This window comes from Peromyscus maniculatus, chromosome 17, assembly GCF_049852395.1.
Source record: "Peromyscus maniculatus bairdii isolate BWxNUB_F1_BW_parent chromosome 17, HU_Pman_BW_mat_3.1, whole genome shotgun sequence".
Classification (NCBI taxonomy): domain Eukaryota; kingdom Metazoa; phylum Chordata; class Mammalia; order Rodentia; family Cricetidae; genus Peromyscus; species Peromyscus maniculatus.
The window spans coordinates 225,382-242,810 of NC_134868.1; positions in this window are offsets into that span (position 1 = coordinate 225,382).

Here is a 17,429-nt window from a genome sequence, read left to right on the forward strand (position 1 = left end):
TTTCCTATAGGGCCAGTACAGTGTGCTATCTCAGAACAAGAGAACTGTGCTTCCTACCCAAACGGGGCATATCTAGTTCAACTCAGTATTGGAAACTAAGTAAAACAGGAGCTTCTCTTCAGTCCAATACACTGTATTTGCTGGGAACAGACGCGAGGGCTCTTTGCACTGTTTATGGCCAGAAAAGCACAATAGTGCTGTTCTTACACTGAATTAACACTTAATGCTAGAACTTGAAACTGCATTTGAATCAACTCCGTTTAGGAATTTTTATTGAACCCCAGTCGGCCTTACAAGAAAAACACTCTGCTTTTGAGAAACAGGCACTCTTGCACTCTACTGTGTTTCCCATAGGGCCAGAACAGTGAGCTAGCTCAGAACAAGAGAACTGTGCTTCCTACACAAACGGGGCATATCTAGTTCAACTCAGTATTGGAAACTAAGTAAAACAGGACCTTCTCTTCAGTCCAATACACTGTATTTGCTGGGAACAGACGCGAGTGCTATTTGCACTGTTTATGGCCAGAATAGCACAATAGTGGTATTCTTACCCTGAATTAACACTTAATGCTAGAACTTGACACTGAATGTGAATCAACTCCGTTAGTAAATTTTATTGAACCCCCGTCGGCCTTACAAGAAAAACACTCTGCTTTTGAGAAACAGGCAATCTTGCACTCTACTGTGTTTCCTATAGGGCCAGTACAGTGAGCTAGCTCAGAACAAGAGAACTGTGCTTCCTACACAAACGGGGCATATCTAGTTCAACTCAGTATTGGAAACTAAGTAAAACAGGAGCTTCTCTTCAGTCCAATACACTGTATTTGCTGGGAACAGACGTGAGGGCTATTTGTACTGTTTATGGCCAGAATAGCACAATAGTGGTGTTCTTACCCTGAATTAACACTTAATGCTAGTACTTGAAACTGCATGTGAATCAACTCTGCGTAGGAAGTTGTATTGAACCCCAGTCGGCCTTACAAGAAAAACACTCTGCTTTTGAGAAACAGGCAATCTTGCACTCTACTGTGTTTCCCATAGGGCCAGTACAGTGAGCTAGCTCAGAACAAGAGAACTGTGCTTCCTACACAAACGGGGCATATCTAGTTCAACTCAGTATTGGAAACTAAGTAAAACAGGAGCTTCTCTTCAGTCCAATACACTGTATTTGCTGGGAACAGACGTGAGGGCTATTTGTACTGTTTATGGCCAGAATAGTACAATAGTGGTGTTCTTACCCTGAATTAACACTTAATGCTAGAACTTGACACTGCATGTGAATCAACTCCGTTTAGGAATTTGTATTGAACCCCAGTCGGCCTTAGAAGAAAAACACTCTGCTTTTGAGAAACAGGCACTCTTGCACTCTACTGTGTTTCCTATAGGGCCAGTACAGTGTGCTAGCTCAGCACAAGAGAACTGTGCTTCCTACACAAACGGGGCATATCTAGTTCAACTCAGTATTGGAAACTAAGTAAAACAGGAGCTTCTCTTCAGTCCAATACACTGTATTTGCTGGGAGCAAACGTGAGTGCTATTTGCACTGTTTATGGCCAGAATAGCACAATAGTGGTGTTCTTACCCTGAATTAACACTTAATGCTAGAACTTGACACTGAATGTGAATCAACTCCGTTTAGGAATTTTTATTGAACCCCAGTCGGCCTTACAAGAAAAACACTCTGCTTTTGAGAAACAGGCACTCTTGCACTCTACTGTGTTTCCTATAGGGCCAGTACAGTGAGCTAGCACAGAACAAGAGAACTGTGCTTCCTACACAAACGTGGCATATCTAGTTCAATCAGTATTAGAAAATAAGTAAAACAGGAGCTTCTCTTCAGTCCAATACACTGTATTTGCTGGGAGCAAACGTGAGTGCTATTTGCACTGTTTATGGCCAGAATAGCACAATAGTGGTGTTCTTACCCTGAATTAAGACTTAATGCTAGAACTTGACACTGAAGGTGAATCAACTCCGTTTAGGAAGTTGTATTGAACCCCAGTCGGCCTTACAAGAAAAACACTCTGCTTTTGAGAAACAGGCAATCTTGCACTCTACTGTGTTTCCTATAGGGCCAGTACAGTGAGCTAGCTCAGAACAAGAGAACTGTGCTTCCTACACAAACGGGGCATATCTAGTTCAACTCAGTATTGGAAACTAAGTAAAACAGGAGCTTCTCTTCAGTCCAATACACTGTATTTGCTGGGAACAGACGTGAGGGCTATTTGTACTGTTTATGGCCAGAATAGCACAATAGTGGTGTTCTTACCCTGAATTAACACTTAATGCTAGTACTTGAAACTGCATGTGAATCAACTCTGCGTAGGAAGTTGTATTGAACCCCAGTCGGCCTTACAAGAAAAACACTCTGCTTTTGAGAAACAGGCAATCTTGCACTCTACTGTGTTTCCCATAGGGCCAGTACAGTGAGCTAGCTCAGAACAAGAGAACTGTGCTTCCTACACAAACGGGGCATATCTAGTTCAACTCAGTATTGGAAACTAAGTAAAACAGGAGCTTCTCTTCAGTCCAATACACTGTATTTGCTGGGAACAGACGTGAGGGCTATTTGTACTGTTTATGGCCAGAATAGTACAATAGTGGTGTTCTTACCCTGAATTAACACTTAATGCTAGAACTTGACACTGCATGTGAATCAACTCTGTTTAGGAATTTGTATTGAACCCCAGTCGGCCTTAGAAGAAAAACACTCTGCTTTTGAGAAACAGGCACTCTTGCACTCTACTGTGTTTCCTATAGGGCCAGTACAGTGTGCTAGCTCAGCACAAGAGAACTGTGCTTCCTACACAAACGGGGCATATCTAGTTCAACTCAGTATTGGAAACTAAGTAAAACAGGAGCTTCTCTTCAGTCCAATACACTGTATTTGCTGGGAACAGACGCGAGGGCTATTTGCACGGTTTATGGCCAGAATAGCACAATAGTGGTGTTCTTATCCTGAATTAACACTTAATGCTAGTACTTGAAACTGCATGTGAATCAACTCTGCGTAGGAAGTTGTATTGAACCCCAGTCGGCCTTACAAGAAAAACACTCTGCTTTTGAGAAACAGGCACTCTTGCACTCCACTGTGTTTCCTATAGGGCCAGTACAGTGTGCTAGCTCAGAACAAGAGAACTGTGCTTCCTGCACAAACGGGGCATATCTAGTTCAACTCAGTATTGGAAACTAAGTAAAACAGGAGCTTCTCTTCAGTCCAATACACTGTATTTGCTGGGAACAGACGCGAGGGCTATTTGCACTGTTTATGGCCAGGTTAGCACAATAATGGTGTTCTTACCCTGAATTAACACTTAATGCTAGTACTTGAAACTGCATGTGAATCAATCAGCTTAGGAAGTTGTATTGAACCCCAGTCGGCCTTACAAGAAAAACACTCTGTTTTTGAGAAACAGGCACTCTTGCACTCTACTGTGTTTCCTATAGGGCCAGTACAGTGAGCTAGCTCAGAACAAGAGAACTGTGGTTCCTACACAAACGGGGCATATCTAGTTCAACTCAGTATTGGAAACTAAGTAAAACAGGAGCTTCTCTTCAGTCCAATACACTGTATTTGCTGGGAACAGACACGAGTGCTATTTGCACTGTTTATGGCCAGAATAGCACAATAGTGGTGTTCTTACCCTGAATTAACACTTAATGCTAGAACTTGAAACTGCATGTGAATCAACTCCGTTTAGGAATTTTTATTGAACCCCAGTCGGCCTTACAAGAAAAACACTCTGCTTTTGAGAAACAGGCACTCTTGCACTCTACTGTGTTTCCTATAGGGCCAGTACAGTGTGCTATCTCAGAACAAGAGAACTGTGCTTCCTACCCAAACGGGGCATATCTAGTTCAACTCAGTATTGGAAACTAAGTAAAACAGGAGCTTCTCTTCAGTCCAATACACTGTATTTGCTGGGAACAGACGCGAGGGCTCTTTGCACTGTTTATGGCCAGAAAAGCACAATAGTGCTGTTCTTACACTGAATTAACACTTAATGCTAGAACTTGAAACTGCATGTGAATCAACTCCGTTTAGGAATTTTTATTGAACCCCAGTCGGCCTTACAAGAAAAACACTCTGCTTTTGAGAAACAGGCACTCTTGCACTCTACTGTGTTTCCCATAGGGCCAGAACAGTGAGCTAGCTCAGAACAAGAGAACTGTGCTTCCTACACAAACGGGGCATATCTAGTTCAACTCAGTATTGGAAACTAAGTAAAACAGGACCTTCTCTTCAGTCCAATACACTGTATTTGCTGGGAACAGACGCGAGTGCTATTTGCACTGTTTATGGCCAGAATAGCACAATAGTGGTATTCTTACCCTGAATTAACACTTAATGCTAGAACTTGACACTGAATGTGAATCAACTCCGTTAGTAAATTTTATTGAACCCCCGTCGGCCTTACAAGAAAAACACTCTGCTTTTGAGAAACAGGCACTCTTGCACTTTACTGTGTTTCCCATAGGGCCAGTACAGTGTGCTAGCTCAGAACAAGAAAACTGTGCTTCCTACATAAACGGGGCATATCTAGTTCAACTCAGTATTGGAAACTAAGTAAAACAGGAGCTTCTCTTCAGTCCAATACACTGTATTTGCTGGGAACAGACGCGAAGGCTATTTGCACTGTTTATGGCCAGAATAGCACAATAGTGGTGTTCTTATCCTGAATTAACACTTAATGCTAGTACTTGAAACTGCATGTGAATCAACTCTGCGTAGGAAGTTGTATTGAACCCCAGTCGGCCTTACAAGAAAAACACTCTGCTTTTGAGAAACAGGCACTCTTGCACTCCACTGTGTTTCCTATAGCGCCAGTACAGTGTGCTAGCTCAGAACAAGAGAACTGTGCTTCCTGCACAAACGGGGCATATCTAGTTCAACTCAGTATTGGAAACTAAGTAAAACAGGAGCTTCTCTTCAGTCCAATACACTGTATTTGCTGGGAACAGACGCGAGGGCTATTTGCACTGTTTATGGCCAGGTTAGCACAATAATGGTGTTCTTACCCTGAATTAACACTTAATGCTAGTACTTGAAACTGCATGTGAATCAATCAGCTTAGGAAGTTGTATTGAACCCCAGTCGGCCTTACAAGAAAAACACTCTGTTTTTGAGAAACAGGCACTCTTTCACTCTACTGTGTTTCCTATAGTGCCAGTACAGTGAGCTAGCTCAGAACAAGAGAACTGTGCTTCCTACACAAACGGGGCATATCTAGTTCAACTCAGTATTGGAAACTAAGTAAAACAGGAGCTTCTCTTTAGTCCAATACACTGCATTTGCTGGGAACAGACGCGAGTGCTATTTGCACTGTTTATGGCCAGAATAGCACAATAGTGGTGTTCTTACCCTGAATTAACACTTAATGCTAGAACTTGAAACTGCATGTGAATCAACTCCGTTTAGGAATTTTTATTGAACCCCAGTCGGCCTTACAAGAAAAACACTCTGCTTTTGAGTAACAGGCACTCTTGCACTCTACTGTGTTTCCTATAGGGCCAGTACAGTGTGCTATCTCAGAACAAGAGAACTGTGCTTCCTACACAAACGGGGCATATCTAGTTCAACTCAGTATTGGAAACTAAGTAAAACAGGAGCTTCTCTTCAGTCCAATACACTGTATTTGCTGGGAACAGACGCGAGGGCTATTTGCACTGTTTATGGCCAGAATAGCACAATAGTGGTGTTCTTACCCTGAATTAACACTTAATGCTAGTACTTGAAACTGCATGTGAATCAACTCTGCGTAGGAAGTTGTATTGAACCACAGTCGGCCTTACAAGAAAAACACTCTGCTTTTGAGAAACAGGCACTCTTGCACTCTACTGTGTTTCCCATAGGGCCAGTACAGTGAGCTAGCTCAGAACAATAGAACTGTGCTTCCTACACAAACGGGGCATATCTAGTTCAACTCAGTATTGGAAACTAAGTAAAACAGGGGCTTCTCTTCAGTGCAATACACTGCATTTGCTGGGAACAGCCGCGAGTGCTATTTGCACTGTTTATGGAGAGAATAGCACAATAGTGGTGTTCTTACCCTGAATTAACACTTAATGTTAGAACTTGACACTGAATGTGAATTAACTCCGTTTAGGAAGTTGTATTGAACCCCAGTCGGCCTTACAAGAAAAACACTCTGCTTTTGAGAAACAGGCAATCTTGCACTCTACTGTGTTTCCTATAGGGCCAGTACAGTGAGCTAGCTCAGAACAAGAGAACTGTGCTTCCTACACAAACGGGGCATATCTAGTTCAACTCAGTATTGGAAACTAAGTAAAACAGGAGCTTCTCTTCAGTCCAATACACTGTATTTGCTGGGAACAGACGTGAGGGCTATTTGTACTGTTTATGGCCAGAATAGCACAATAGTGGTGTTCTTACCCTGAATTAACACTTAATGCTAGTACTTGAAACTGCATGTGAATCAACTCTGCGTAGGAAGTTGTATTGAACCCCAGTCGGCCTTACAAGAAAAACACTCTGCTTTTGAGAAACAGGCACTCTTTCACTCTACTGTGTTTCCCATAGATCCAGTACAGTGAGCTAGCTCAGAACAAGAGAACTGTGCTTCCTACACAAACGGGGCATATCTAGTTCAACTCAGTATTGGAAACTAAGTAAAACAGGAGCTTCTCTTCAGTCCAATACACTGTATTTGCTGGGAACAGACGTGAGGGCTATTTGTACTGTTTATGGCCAGAATAGTACAATAGTGGTGTTCTTACCCTGAATTAACACTTAATGCTAGAACTTGACACTGCATGTGAATCAACTCCGTTTAGGAAGTTGTATTGAACCCCAGTCGGCCTTACAAGAAAAACACTCTGCTTTTGAGAAACAGGCACTCTTGCACTCTACTGTGTTTCCTATAGGGCCAGTACAGTGTGCTAGCTCAGAACAAGAGAACTGTGCTTCCTACACAAACGGGGCATATCTAGTTCAACTCAGTATTGGAAACTAAGTAAAACAGGAGCTTCTCTTCAGTCCAATACACTGTATTTGCTGGGAACAGACGCGAGGGCTATTTGCACTGTTTATGGCCAGAATAGCACAATAGTGGTGTTCTTACCCTGAATTAACACTTCATGCTAGAACTTGACACTGAATGTGAATCAACTCCGTTTAGGAATTTGTATTGAACCCCAGTCGGCCTTACAAGAAAAACACTCTGCTTTTGAGAAACAGGCACTCTTGCACTCTACTGTGTTTCCTATAGGGCCAGTACAGTGAGCTAGCACAGAACAAGAGAACTGTGCTTCCTACACAAACGTGGCATATCTAGTTCAATCAGTATTAGAAAATAAGTAAAACAGGAGCTTCTCTTCAGTCCAATACACTGTATTTGCTCGGAGCAAACGTGAGTGCTATTTGCACTGTTTATGGCCAGAATAGCACAATAGTGGTGTTCTTACCCTGAATTAACACTTAATGCTAGAACTTGACACTGAATGTGAATCAACTCCGTTGAGGAATTTGTATTGAACCCCAGTCGGCCTTAGAAGAAAAACACTCTGCTTTTGAGAAACAGGCACTCTTGCACTCTACTGTGTTTCCTATAGGGCCAGTACAGTGTGCTAGCTCAGAACAAGAGAACTGTGCTTCCTACACAAACGGGGCATATCTAGTTCAACTCAGTATTGGAAACTAAGTAAAACAGGAGCTTCTCTTCAGTCCAATACACTGTATTTGCTGGGAACAGACGCGAGGGCTATTTGCACTGTTTATGGCCAGAATAGCACAATAGTGGTGTTCTTACCCTGAATTAACACTTAATGCTAGTACTTGAAACTGCATGTGAATCAACTCTGCGTAGGAAGTTGTATTGAACCCCAGTCGGCCTTACAAGAAAAACACTCTGCTTTTGAGAAACAGGCACTCTTGCACTCCACTGTGTTTCCTATAGGGCCAGTACAGTGAGCTAGCTCAGAACAAGAGAACTGTGCTTCCTGCACAAACGGGGCATATCTAGTTCAACTCAGTATTGGAAACTAAGTAAAACAGGAGCTTCTCTTCAGTCCAATACACTGTATTTGCTGGGAACAGACGCGAGGGCTATTTGCACTGTTTATGGCCAGGTTAGCACAATAATGGTGTTCTTACCCTGAATTAACACTTAATGCTAGTACTTGAAACTGCATGTGAATCAATCAGCTTAGGAAGTTGTATTGAACCCCAGTCGGCCTTACAAGAAAAACACTCTGTTTTTGAGAAACAGGCACTCTTGCACTCTACTGTGTTTCCTATAGGGCCAGTACAGTGAGCTAGCTCAGAACAAGAGAACTGTGCTTCCTACACAAACGGGGCATATCTAGTTCAACTCAGTATGGGAAACTAAGTAAAACAGGAGCTTCTCTTCAGTACAATACACTGCATTTGCTGGGAACAGCCGCGAGTGCTATTTGCACTGTTTATGGAGAGAATAGCACAATAGTGGTGTTCTTACCCTGAATTAACACTTAATGCTAGTACTTGAAATCGCATGTGAATCAATCAGCTTAGGAAGTTGTATTGAACCCCAGTCGGCCTTACAAGAAAAACACTCTGTTTTTGAGAAACAGGCACTCTTGCACTCTACTGTGTTTCCTATAGGGCCAGTACAGTGTGCTAGCTCAGAACAAGAGAACTGTGCTTCCTACACAAACGGGGCATATCTAGTTCAACTCAGTATTGGAAACTAAGTAAAACAGGAGCTTCTCTTCAGTCCAATACACTGTATTTGCTGGGAACAGACACGAGTGCTATTTGCACTGTTTATGGCCAGAATAGCACAATAGTGGTGTTCTTACCCTGAATTAACACTTAATGCTAGAACTTGAAACTGCATGTGAATCAACTCCGTTTAGGAATTTTTATTGAACCCCAGTCGGCCTTACAAGAAAAACACTCTGCTTTTGAGAAACAGGCACTCTTGCACTCTACTGTGTTTCCTATAGGGCCAGTACAGTGTGCTAGCTCAGAACAAGAGAACTGTGCTTCCTGCACAAACGGGGCATATCTAGTTCAACTCAGTATTGGAAACTAAGTAAAACAGGAGCTTCTCTTCAGTCCAATACACTGTATTTGCTGGGAACAGACGCGAGGGCTATTTGCACTGTTTATGGCCAGGTTAGCACAATAATGGTGTTCTTACCCTGAATTAACACTTAATGCTAGTACTTGAAACTGCATGTGAATCAATCAGCTTAGGAAGTTGTATTGAACCCCAGTCGGCCTTACAAGAAAAACACTCTGTTTTTGAGAAACAGGCACTCTTGCACTCTACTGTGTTTCCTATAGGGCCAGTACAGTGAGCTAGCTCAGAACAAGAGAACTGTGCTTCCTACACAAACGGGGCATATCTAGTTCAACTCAGTATGGGAAACTAAGTAAAACAGGAGCTTCTCTTCAGTCCAATACACTGCATTTGCTGGGAACAGCCGCGAGTGCTATTTGCACTGTTTATGGAGAGAATAGCACAATAGTGGTGTTCTTACCCTGAATTAACACTTAATGCTAGAAGTTGACACTGAATGTGAATCAACTCCGTTAAGGAAGTTGTATTGAACCCCAGTCGGCCTTACAAGAAAAACACTCTGCTTTTGAGAAACAGGCACTCTTGCACTCTACTGTGTTTCCTATAGGGCCAGTACAGTGTGCTTGCTCAGAACAAGAGAACTGTGCTTCCTACACAAACGGGGCATATCTAGTTCAACTCAGTATTGGAAACTAAGTAAAACAGGAGCTTCTCTTCAGTCCAATACACTGTATTTGCTGGAAACAGACGCGAGGGCTCTTTGCACTGTTTATGGCCAGAATACCACAATAGTGGTGTTCTTACCCTGAATTAACACTTAATGCTAGAACTTGAAACTGCATGTGAATCAACTCCGTTTAGGAATTTTTATTGAACCCCAGTCGGACTTACAAGAAAAACACTCTGCTTTTGAGAAACAGGCACTCTTGCACTCTACTGTGTTTCCTATAGGGCCAGTACAGTGTGCTTGCTCAGAACAAGAGAACTGTGCTTCCTACACAAACGGGGCATATCTAGTTCAACTCAGTATTGAAAACTAAGTAAAACAGGAGCTTCTCTTCAGTCCAATACACTGTATTTGCTGGGAACAGACGCGAGGGCTATTTGCACTGTTTATGGCCAGGTTAGCACAATAATGGTGTTCTTACCCTGAATTAACACTTAATGCTAGTACTTGAAACCGCATGTGAATCAATCAGCTTAGGAAGTTGTATTGAACCCCAGTCGGCCTTACAAGAAAAACACTCTGTTTTTGAGAAACAGGCACTCTTGCACTCTACTGTGTTTCCTATAGGGCCAGTACAGTGTGCTAGCTCAGAACAAGAGAACTGTGCTTCCTACACAAACGAGGCATATCTAGTTCAACTCAGTATTGGAAACTAAGTAAAACAGGAGCTTCTCTTCAGTCCAATACACTGTATTTGCTGGGAACAGACACGAGTGCTATTTGCACTGTTTATGGCCAGAATAGCACAATAGTGGTGTTCTTACCCTGAATTAACACTTAATGCTAGAACTTGAAACTGCATGTGAATCAACTCCGTTTAGGAATTTTTATTGAACCCCAGTCGGCCTTACAAGAAAAACACTCTGCTTTTGAGAAACAGGCACTCTTGCACTCTACTGTGTTTCCTATAGGGCCAGTACAGTGTGCTAGCTCAGAACAAGAGAACTGTGCTTCCTACACAAACGGGGCATATCTAGTTCAACTCAGTATTGGAAACTAAGTAAAACAGGAGCTTCTCTTCAGTCCAATACACTGTATTTGCTGGGAACAGACGCGAGGACTATTTGCACTGTTTATGGCCAGAATAGCACAATAGTGGTGTTCTTACCCTGAATTAACACTTAATGCTAGAACTTGACACTGAATGTGAATCAACTCAGTTTAGGAAGTTGTATTGAACCCCAGTCTTCCTTACAAGAAAAACACTCTGCTTTTGAGAAACAGGCACTCTTGCACTCTACTGTGTTTCCTATAGGGCCAGTACAGTGTGCTAGCTCAGAACAAGAGAACTGTGCTTCCTACACAAACGGGGCATATCTAGTTCAACTCAGTATTGGAAACTAAGTAAAACAGGAGCTTCTCTTCAGTCCAATACACTGTATTTGCTGGGAACAGACGCGAGGGCTATTTGCACTGTTTATGGCCAGAATAGCACAATAGTGGTGTTCTTACCCTGAATTAACACTTCATGCTAGAACTTGACACTGAATGTGAATCAACTCCGTTTAGGAATTTGTATTGAACCCCAGTCGGCCTTACAAGAAAAACACTCTGCTTTTGAGAAACAGGCACTCTTGCACTCTACTGTGTTTCCCATAGGGCCAGTACAGTGAGCTAGCTCAGAACAAGAGAACTGTGCTTCCTACACAAACGGGGCATATCTAGTTCAACTCAGTATTGGAAACTAAGTAAAACAGGAGCTTCTCTTCAGTCCAATACGCTGTATTTGCTGGGAACAGACGCGAGGGCTATTTGCACTGTTTATGGCCAGAAAAGCACAATAGTGGTGTTCTTACCCTGAATTAACACTTAATGCTAGAACTTGAAACTGCATGTGAATCAACTCTGCGTAGGAAGTTGTATTGAACCCCAGTCGGCCTTACAAGAAAAACACTCTGCTTTTGAGAAACAGGCACTCTTGCACTCCACTGTGTTTCCTATAGGGCCAGTACAGTGAGCTAGCTCAGAACAAGAGAACTGTGCTTCCTACACAAACGGGGCATATCTAGTTCAACTTAGTATTGGAAACTAAGTAAAACAGGAGCTTCTCTTCAGTCCAATACACTGTATTTGCTGGAAACAGACGCGAGGGCTCTTTGCACTGTTTATGGCCAGAAAAGCACAATAGTGCTGTTCTTACACTGAATTAACACTTAATGCTAGAACTTGACACTGCATGTGAATCAACTCTGCGTAGGAAATTGTATTGAACCCCAGTCGGCCTTACAAGAAAAACACTCTGCTTTTGAGAAACAGGCACTCTTGCACTCTACTGTGTTTCCCATAGGGCCAGTACAGTGAGCTAGCTCAGAACAAGAGAACTGTGCTTCCTACACAAACGGGGCATATCTAGTTCAACTCAGTATTGGAAACTAAGTAAAACAGGAGCTTCTCTTCAGTCCAATACACTGTATTTGCTGGGAACAGACGCGAGGGCTATTTGCACTGTTTATGGCCAGAATAGCACAATAGTGGTGTTCTTACCCTGAATTAACACTTAATGCTAGAACTTGACACTGAATGTGAATCAACTCAGTTTAGGAAGTTGTATTGAAAGCCAGTCTTCCTTACAAGAAAAACACTCTGCTTTTGAGAAACAGGCACTCTTGCACTCTACTGTGTTTCCTATAGGGCCAGTACAGTGTGCTAGCTCAGAACAAGAGAACTGTGCTTCCTACACAAACGGGGCATATCTAGTTCAACTCAGTATTGGAAACTCAGTACAACAGGAGCTTCTCTTCAGTCCAATACACTGTATTTGCTGGGAACAGACGCGAGGGCTATTTGCACTGTTTATGGCCAGAATAGCACAATAGTGGTGTTCTTACCCTGAATTAACACTTAATGCTAGTACTTGAAACTGCGTGTGAATCAATCAGCTTAGGAAGTTGTATTGAACCCCAGTCGGCCTTACAAGAAAAACACTCTGTTTTTGAGAAACAGGCACTCTTGCACTCTACTGTGTTTCCTATAGGGCCAGTACAGTGAGCTAGCTCAGAACAAGAGAACTGTGCTTCCTACACAAACGGGGCATATCGAATTCAACTCAGTATTGGAAACTAAGTAAAACAGGAGCTTCTCTTCAGTCCAATACACTGTATTTGCTGGGAACAGACACGAGTGCTATTTGCACTGTTTATGGCCAGAATAGCACAATAGTGGTGTTCTTACTCTGAATTAACACTTAATGCTAGAACTTCAAACTGAATGTGAGTCAACTCCGTTTAGGAAGTTGTATTGAACCCCAGTCGGCCTTACAAGAAAAACACTCTGCTTTTGAGAAACAGGCACTCTTGCACTCTACTGTGTTTCCTATAGGGCCAGTACAGTGTGCTTGCTCAGAACAAGAGAACTGTGCTTCCTACACAAACGGGGCATATCTAGTTCAACTCAGTATTGGAAACTAAGTAAAACAGGAGATTCTCTTCAGTCCAATACACTGTATTTGCTGGGAACAGACAGGAGTGCTATTTGCACTGTTTATGGCCAGAATACCACAATAGTGGTGTTCTTACCCTGAATTAACACTTAATGCTAGAACTTGAAACTGCATGTGAATCAACTCCGTTTAGGAATTTTTATTGAACCCCAGTCGGCCTTACAAGAAAAACACTCTGCTTTTGAGAAACAGGCACTCTTGCACTCTACTGTGTTTCCTATAGGGCCAGTACAGTGTGCTAGCTCAGCACAAGAGAATTGTGCTTCCTACACAAACGGGGCATATCTAGTTCAACTCAGTATTGGAAACTAAGTAAAACAGGAGCTTCTCTTCAGTCCAATACACTGTATTTGCTGGGAACAGACGCGAGGGCTATTTGCACTGTTTATGGCCAGAATAGCACAATAGTGGTGTTCTTACCCTGAATTAACACTTAATGCTAGTACTTGAAACTGCATGTGAATCAACTCTGCGTAGGAAGTTGTATTGAACCCCAGTCGGCCTTACAAGAAAAACACTCTGCTTTTGAGAAACAGGCACTCTTGCACTCCACTGTGTTTCCTATAGGGCCAGTACAGTGTGCTAGCTCAGAAAAAGAGAACTGTGCTTCCTGCACAAACGGGGCATATCTAGTTCAACTCAGTATTGGAAACTAAGTAAAACAGGAGCTTCTCTTCAGTCCAATACACTGTATTTGCTGGGAACAGAAGCGAGGGCTATTTGCACTGTTTATGGCCAGGTTAGCACAATAATGGTGTTCTTACCCTGAATTAACACTTAATGCTAGAACTTGAAACTGCATGTGAATCAATCAGCTTAGGAAGTTGTATTGAACCCCAGTCGGCCTTACAAGAAAAACACTCTGTTTTTGAGAAACAGGCACTCTTGCACTCTACTGTGTTTCCTATAGGGCCAGTACAGTGAGCTAGCTCAGAACAAGAGAACTGTGCTTCCTACACAAACGGGGCATATCTAGTTCAACTCAGTATGGGAAACTAAGTAAAACAGGAGCTTCTCTTCAGTCCAATACACTGCATTTGCTGGGAACAGCCGCGAGTGCTATTTGCACTGTTTATGGAGAGAATAGCACAATAGTGGTGTTCTTACCCTGAATTAACACTTAATGCTAGAAGTTGACACTGAATGTGAATCAACTCCGTTAAGGAAGTTGTATTGAACCCCAGTCGGCCTTACAAGAAAAACACTCTGCTTTTGAGAAACAGGCACTCTTGCACTCTACTGTGTTTCCTATAGGGCCAGTACAGTGTGCTTGCTCAGAACAAGAGAACTGTGCTTCCTACACAAACGGGGCATATCTAGTTCAACTCAGTATTGGAAACTAAGTAAAACAGGAGCTTCTCTTCAGTCCAATACACTGTATTTGCTGGAAACAGACGCGAGGGCTCTTTGCACTGTTTATGGCCAGAATACCACAATAGTGGTGTTCTTACCCTGAATTAACACTTAATGCTAGAACTTGAAACTGCATGTGAATCAACTCCGTTTAGGAATTTTTATTGAACCCCAGTCGGACTTACAAGAAAAACACTCTGCTTTTGAGAAACAGGCACTCTTGCACTCTACTGTGTTTCCTATAGGGCCAGTACAGTGTGCTTGCTCAGAATAAGAGAACTGTGCTTCCTACACAAACGGGGCATATCTAGTTCAACTCAGTATTGAAAACTAAGTAAAACAGGAGCTTCTCTTCAGTCCAATACACTGTATTTGCTGGGAACAGACGCGAGGGCTATTTGCACTGTTTATGGCCAGGTTAGCACAATAATGGTGTTCTTACCCTGAATTAACACTTAATGCTAGTACTTGAAACCGCATGTGAATCAATCAGCTTAGGAAGTTGTATTGAACCCCAGTCGGCCTTACAAGAAAAACACTCTGTTTTTGAGAAACAGGCACTCTTGCACTCTACTGTGTTTCCTATAGGGCCAGTACAGTGTGCTAGCTCAGAACAAGAGAACTGTGCTTCCTACACAAACGGGGCATATCTAGTTCAACTCAGTATTGGAAACTAAGTAAAACAGGAGCTTCTCTTCAGTCCAATACACTGTATTTGCTGGGAACAGACACGAGTGCTATTTGCACTGTTTATGGCCAGAATAGCACAATAGTGGTGTTCTTACCCTGAATTAACACTTAATGCTAGAACTTGAAACTGCATGTGAATCAACTCCGTTTAGGAATTTGTATTGAACCCCAGTCGGCCTTACAAGAAAAACACTCTGCTTTTGAGAAACAGGCACTCTTGCACTCTACTGTGTTTCCCATAGGGCCAGTACAGTGAGCTAGCTCAGAACAAGAGAACTGTGCTTCCTACACAAACGGGGCATATCTAGTTCAACTCAGTATTGGAAACTAAGTAAAACAGGAGCTTCTCTTCAGTCCAATACGCTGTATTTGCTGGGAACAGACGCGAGGGCTATTTGCACTGTTTATGGCCAGAAAAGCACAATAGTGGTGTTCTTACCCTGAATTAACACTTAATGCTAGAACTTGAAACTGCATGTGAATCAACTCTGTTTAGGAAGTTGTATTGAACCCCAGTCGGCCTTACAAGAAAAACACTCTGCTTTTGAGAAACAGGCACTCTTGCACTCTACTGTGTTTCCCATAGGGCCAGTACAGTGAGCTAGCTCAGAACAAGAGAACTGTGCTTCCTACACAAACGGGGCATATCTAGTTCAACTCAGTATTGGAAACTAAGTAAAACAGGAGCTTCTCTTCAGTCCAATACACTGCATTTGCTGGGAACAGACGCGAGTGCTATTTGCACTGTTTATGGCCAGAATAGCACAATAGTGGTGTTCTTACCCTGAATTAACACTTAATGCTAGAACTTGACACTGAATGTGAATCAACTCCGTTTAGGAATTTTTATTGAACCCCAGGCGGCCTTACAAGAAAAACACTCTGCTTTTGAGAAACAGGCACTCTTGTACTCTACTGTGTTTCCTATATGGCCAGTACAGTGTGCTAGCTCAGAACAAGAGAACTGTGCTTCCTACACAAACAGGGCATATCTAGTTCAACTCAGTATTGGAAACTAAGTAAAACAGGAGCTTCTCTTCAGTCCAATACACTGTATTTTCTGGGAACAGACGCGAGGGCTATTTGCACTGTTTATGGCCAGAATAGCACAATAGTGGTGTTCTTACCCTGAATTAACACTTAATGCTAGAACTTGACACTGAATGTGAATGAACTCCGTTTAGGAATTTTTATTGAACCCCAGTCGGCCTTACAAGAAAAACACTCTGCTTTTGAGAAACAGGCACTCTTGCACTCTACTGTGTTTCCTATAGGGCCAGTACAGTGAGCTAGCACAGAACAAGAGAACTGTGCTTCCTACACAAACGTGGCATATCTAGTTCAATCAGTATTAGAAAATAAGTAAAACAGGAGCTTCTCTTCAGTCCAATACACTGTATTTGCTGGGAGCAAACGTGAGTGCTATTTGCACTGTTTATGGCCAGAATAGCACAATAGTGGTGTTCTTACCCTGAATTAACACTTAATGCTAGAACTTGACACTGAATGTGAATCAACTCCGTTTAGGAAGTTGTATTGAACCCCAGTCGGCCTTACAAGAAAAACACTCTGCTTTTGAGAAACAGGCAATCTTGCACTCTACTGTGTTTCCTATAGGGCCAGTACAGTGAGCTAGCTCAGAACAAGAGAACTGTGCTTCCTACAGAAACGGGGCATATCTAGTTCAACTCAGTATTGGAAACTAAGTAAAACAGGAGCTTCTCTTCAGTCCAATACACTGTATTTGCTGGGAACAGACGTGAGGGCTATTTGTACTGTTTATGGCCAGAATAGCACAATAGTGGTGTTCTTACCCTGAATTAACACTTAATGCTAGTACTTGAAACTGCATGTGAATCAACTCTGCGTAGGAAGTTGTATTGAACCCCAGTCGGCCTTACAAGAAAAACACTCTGCTTTTGAGAAACAGGCACTCTTGCACTCTACTGTGTTTCCCATAGGGCCAGTACAGTGAGCTAGCTCAGAACAAGAGAACTGTGCTTCCTACACAAACGGGGCATATCTAGTTCAACTCAGTATTGGAAACTACGTAAAACAGGAGCTTCTCTTCAGTCCAATACACTGTATTTGCTGGGAACAGACGTGAGGGCTATTTGTACTGTTTATGGCCAGAATAGTACAATAGTGGTGTTCTTACCCTGAATTAACACTTAATGCTAGAACTTGAAACTGC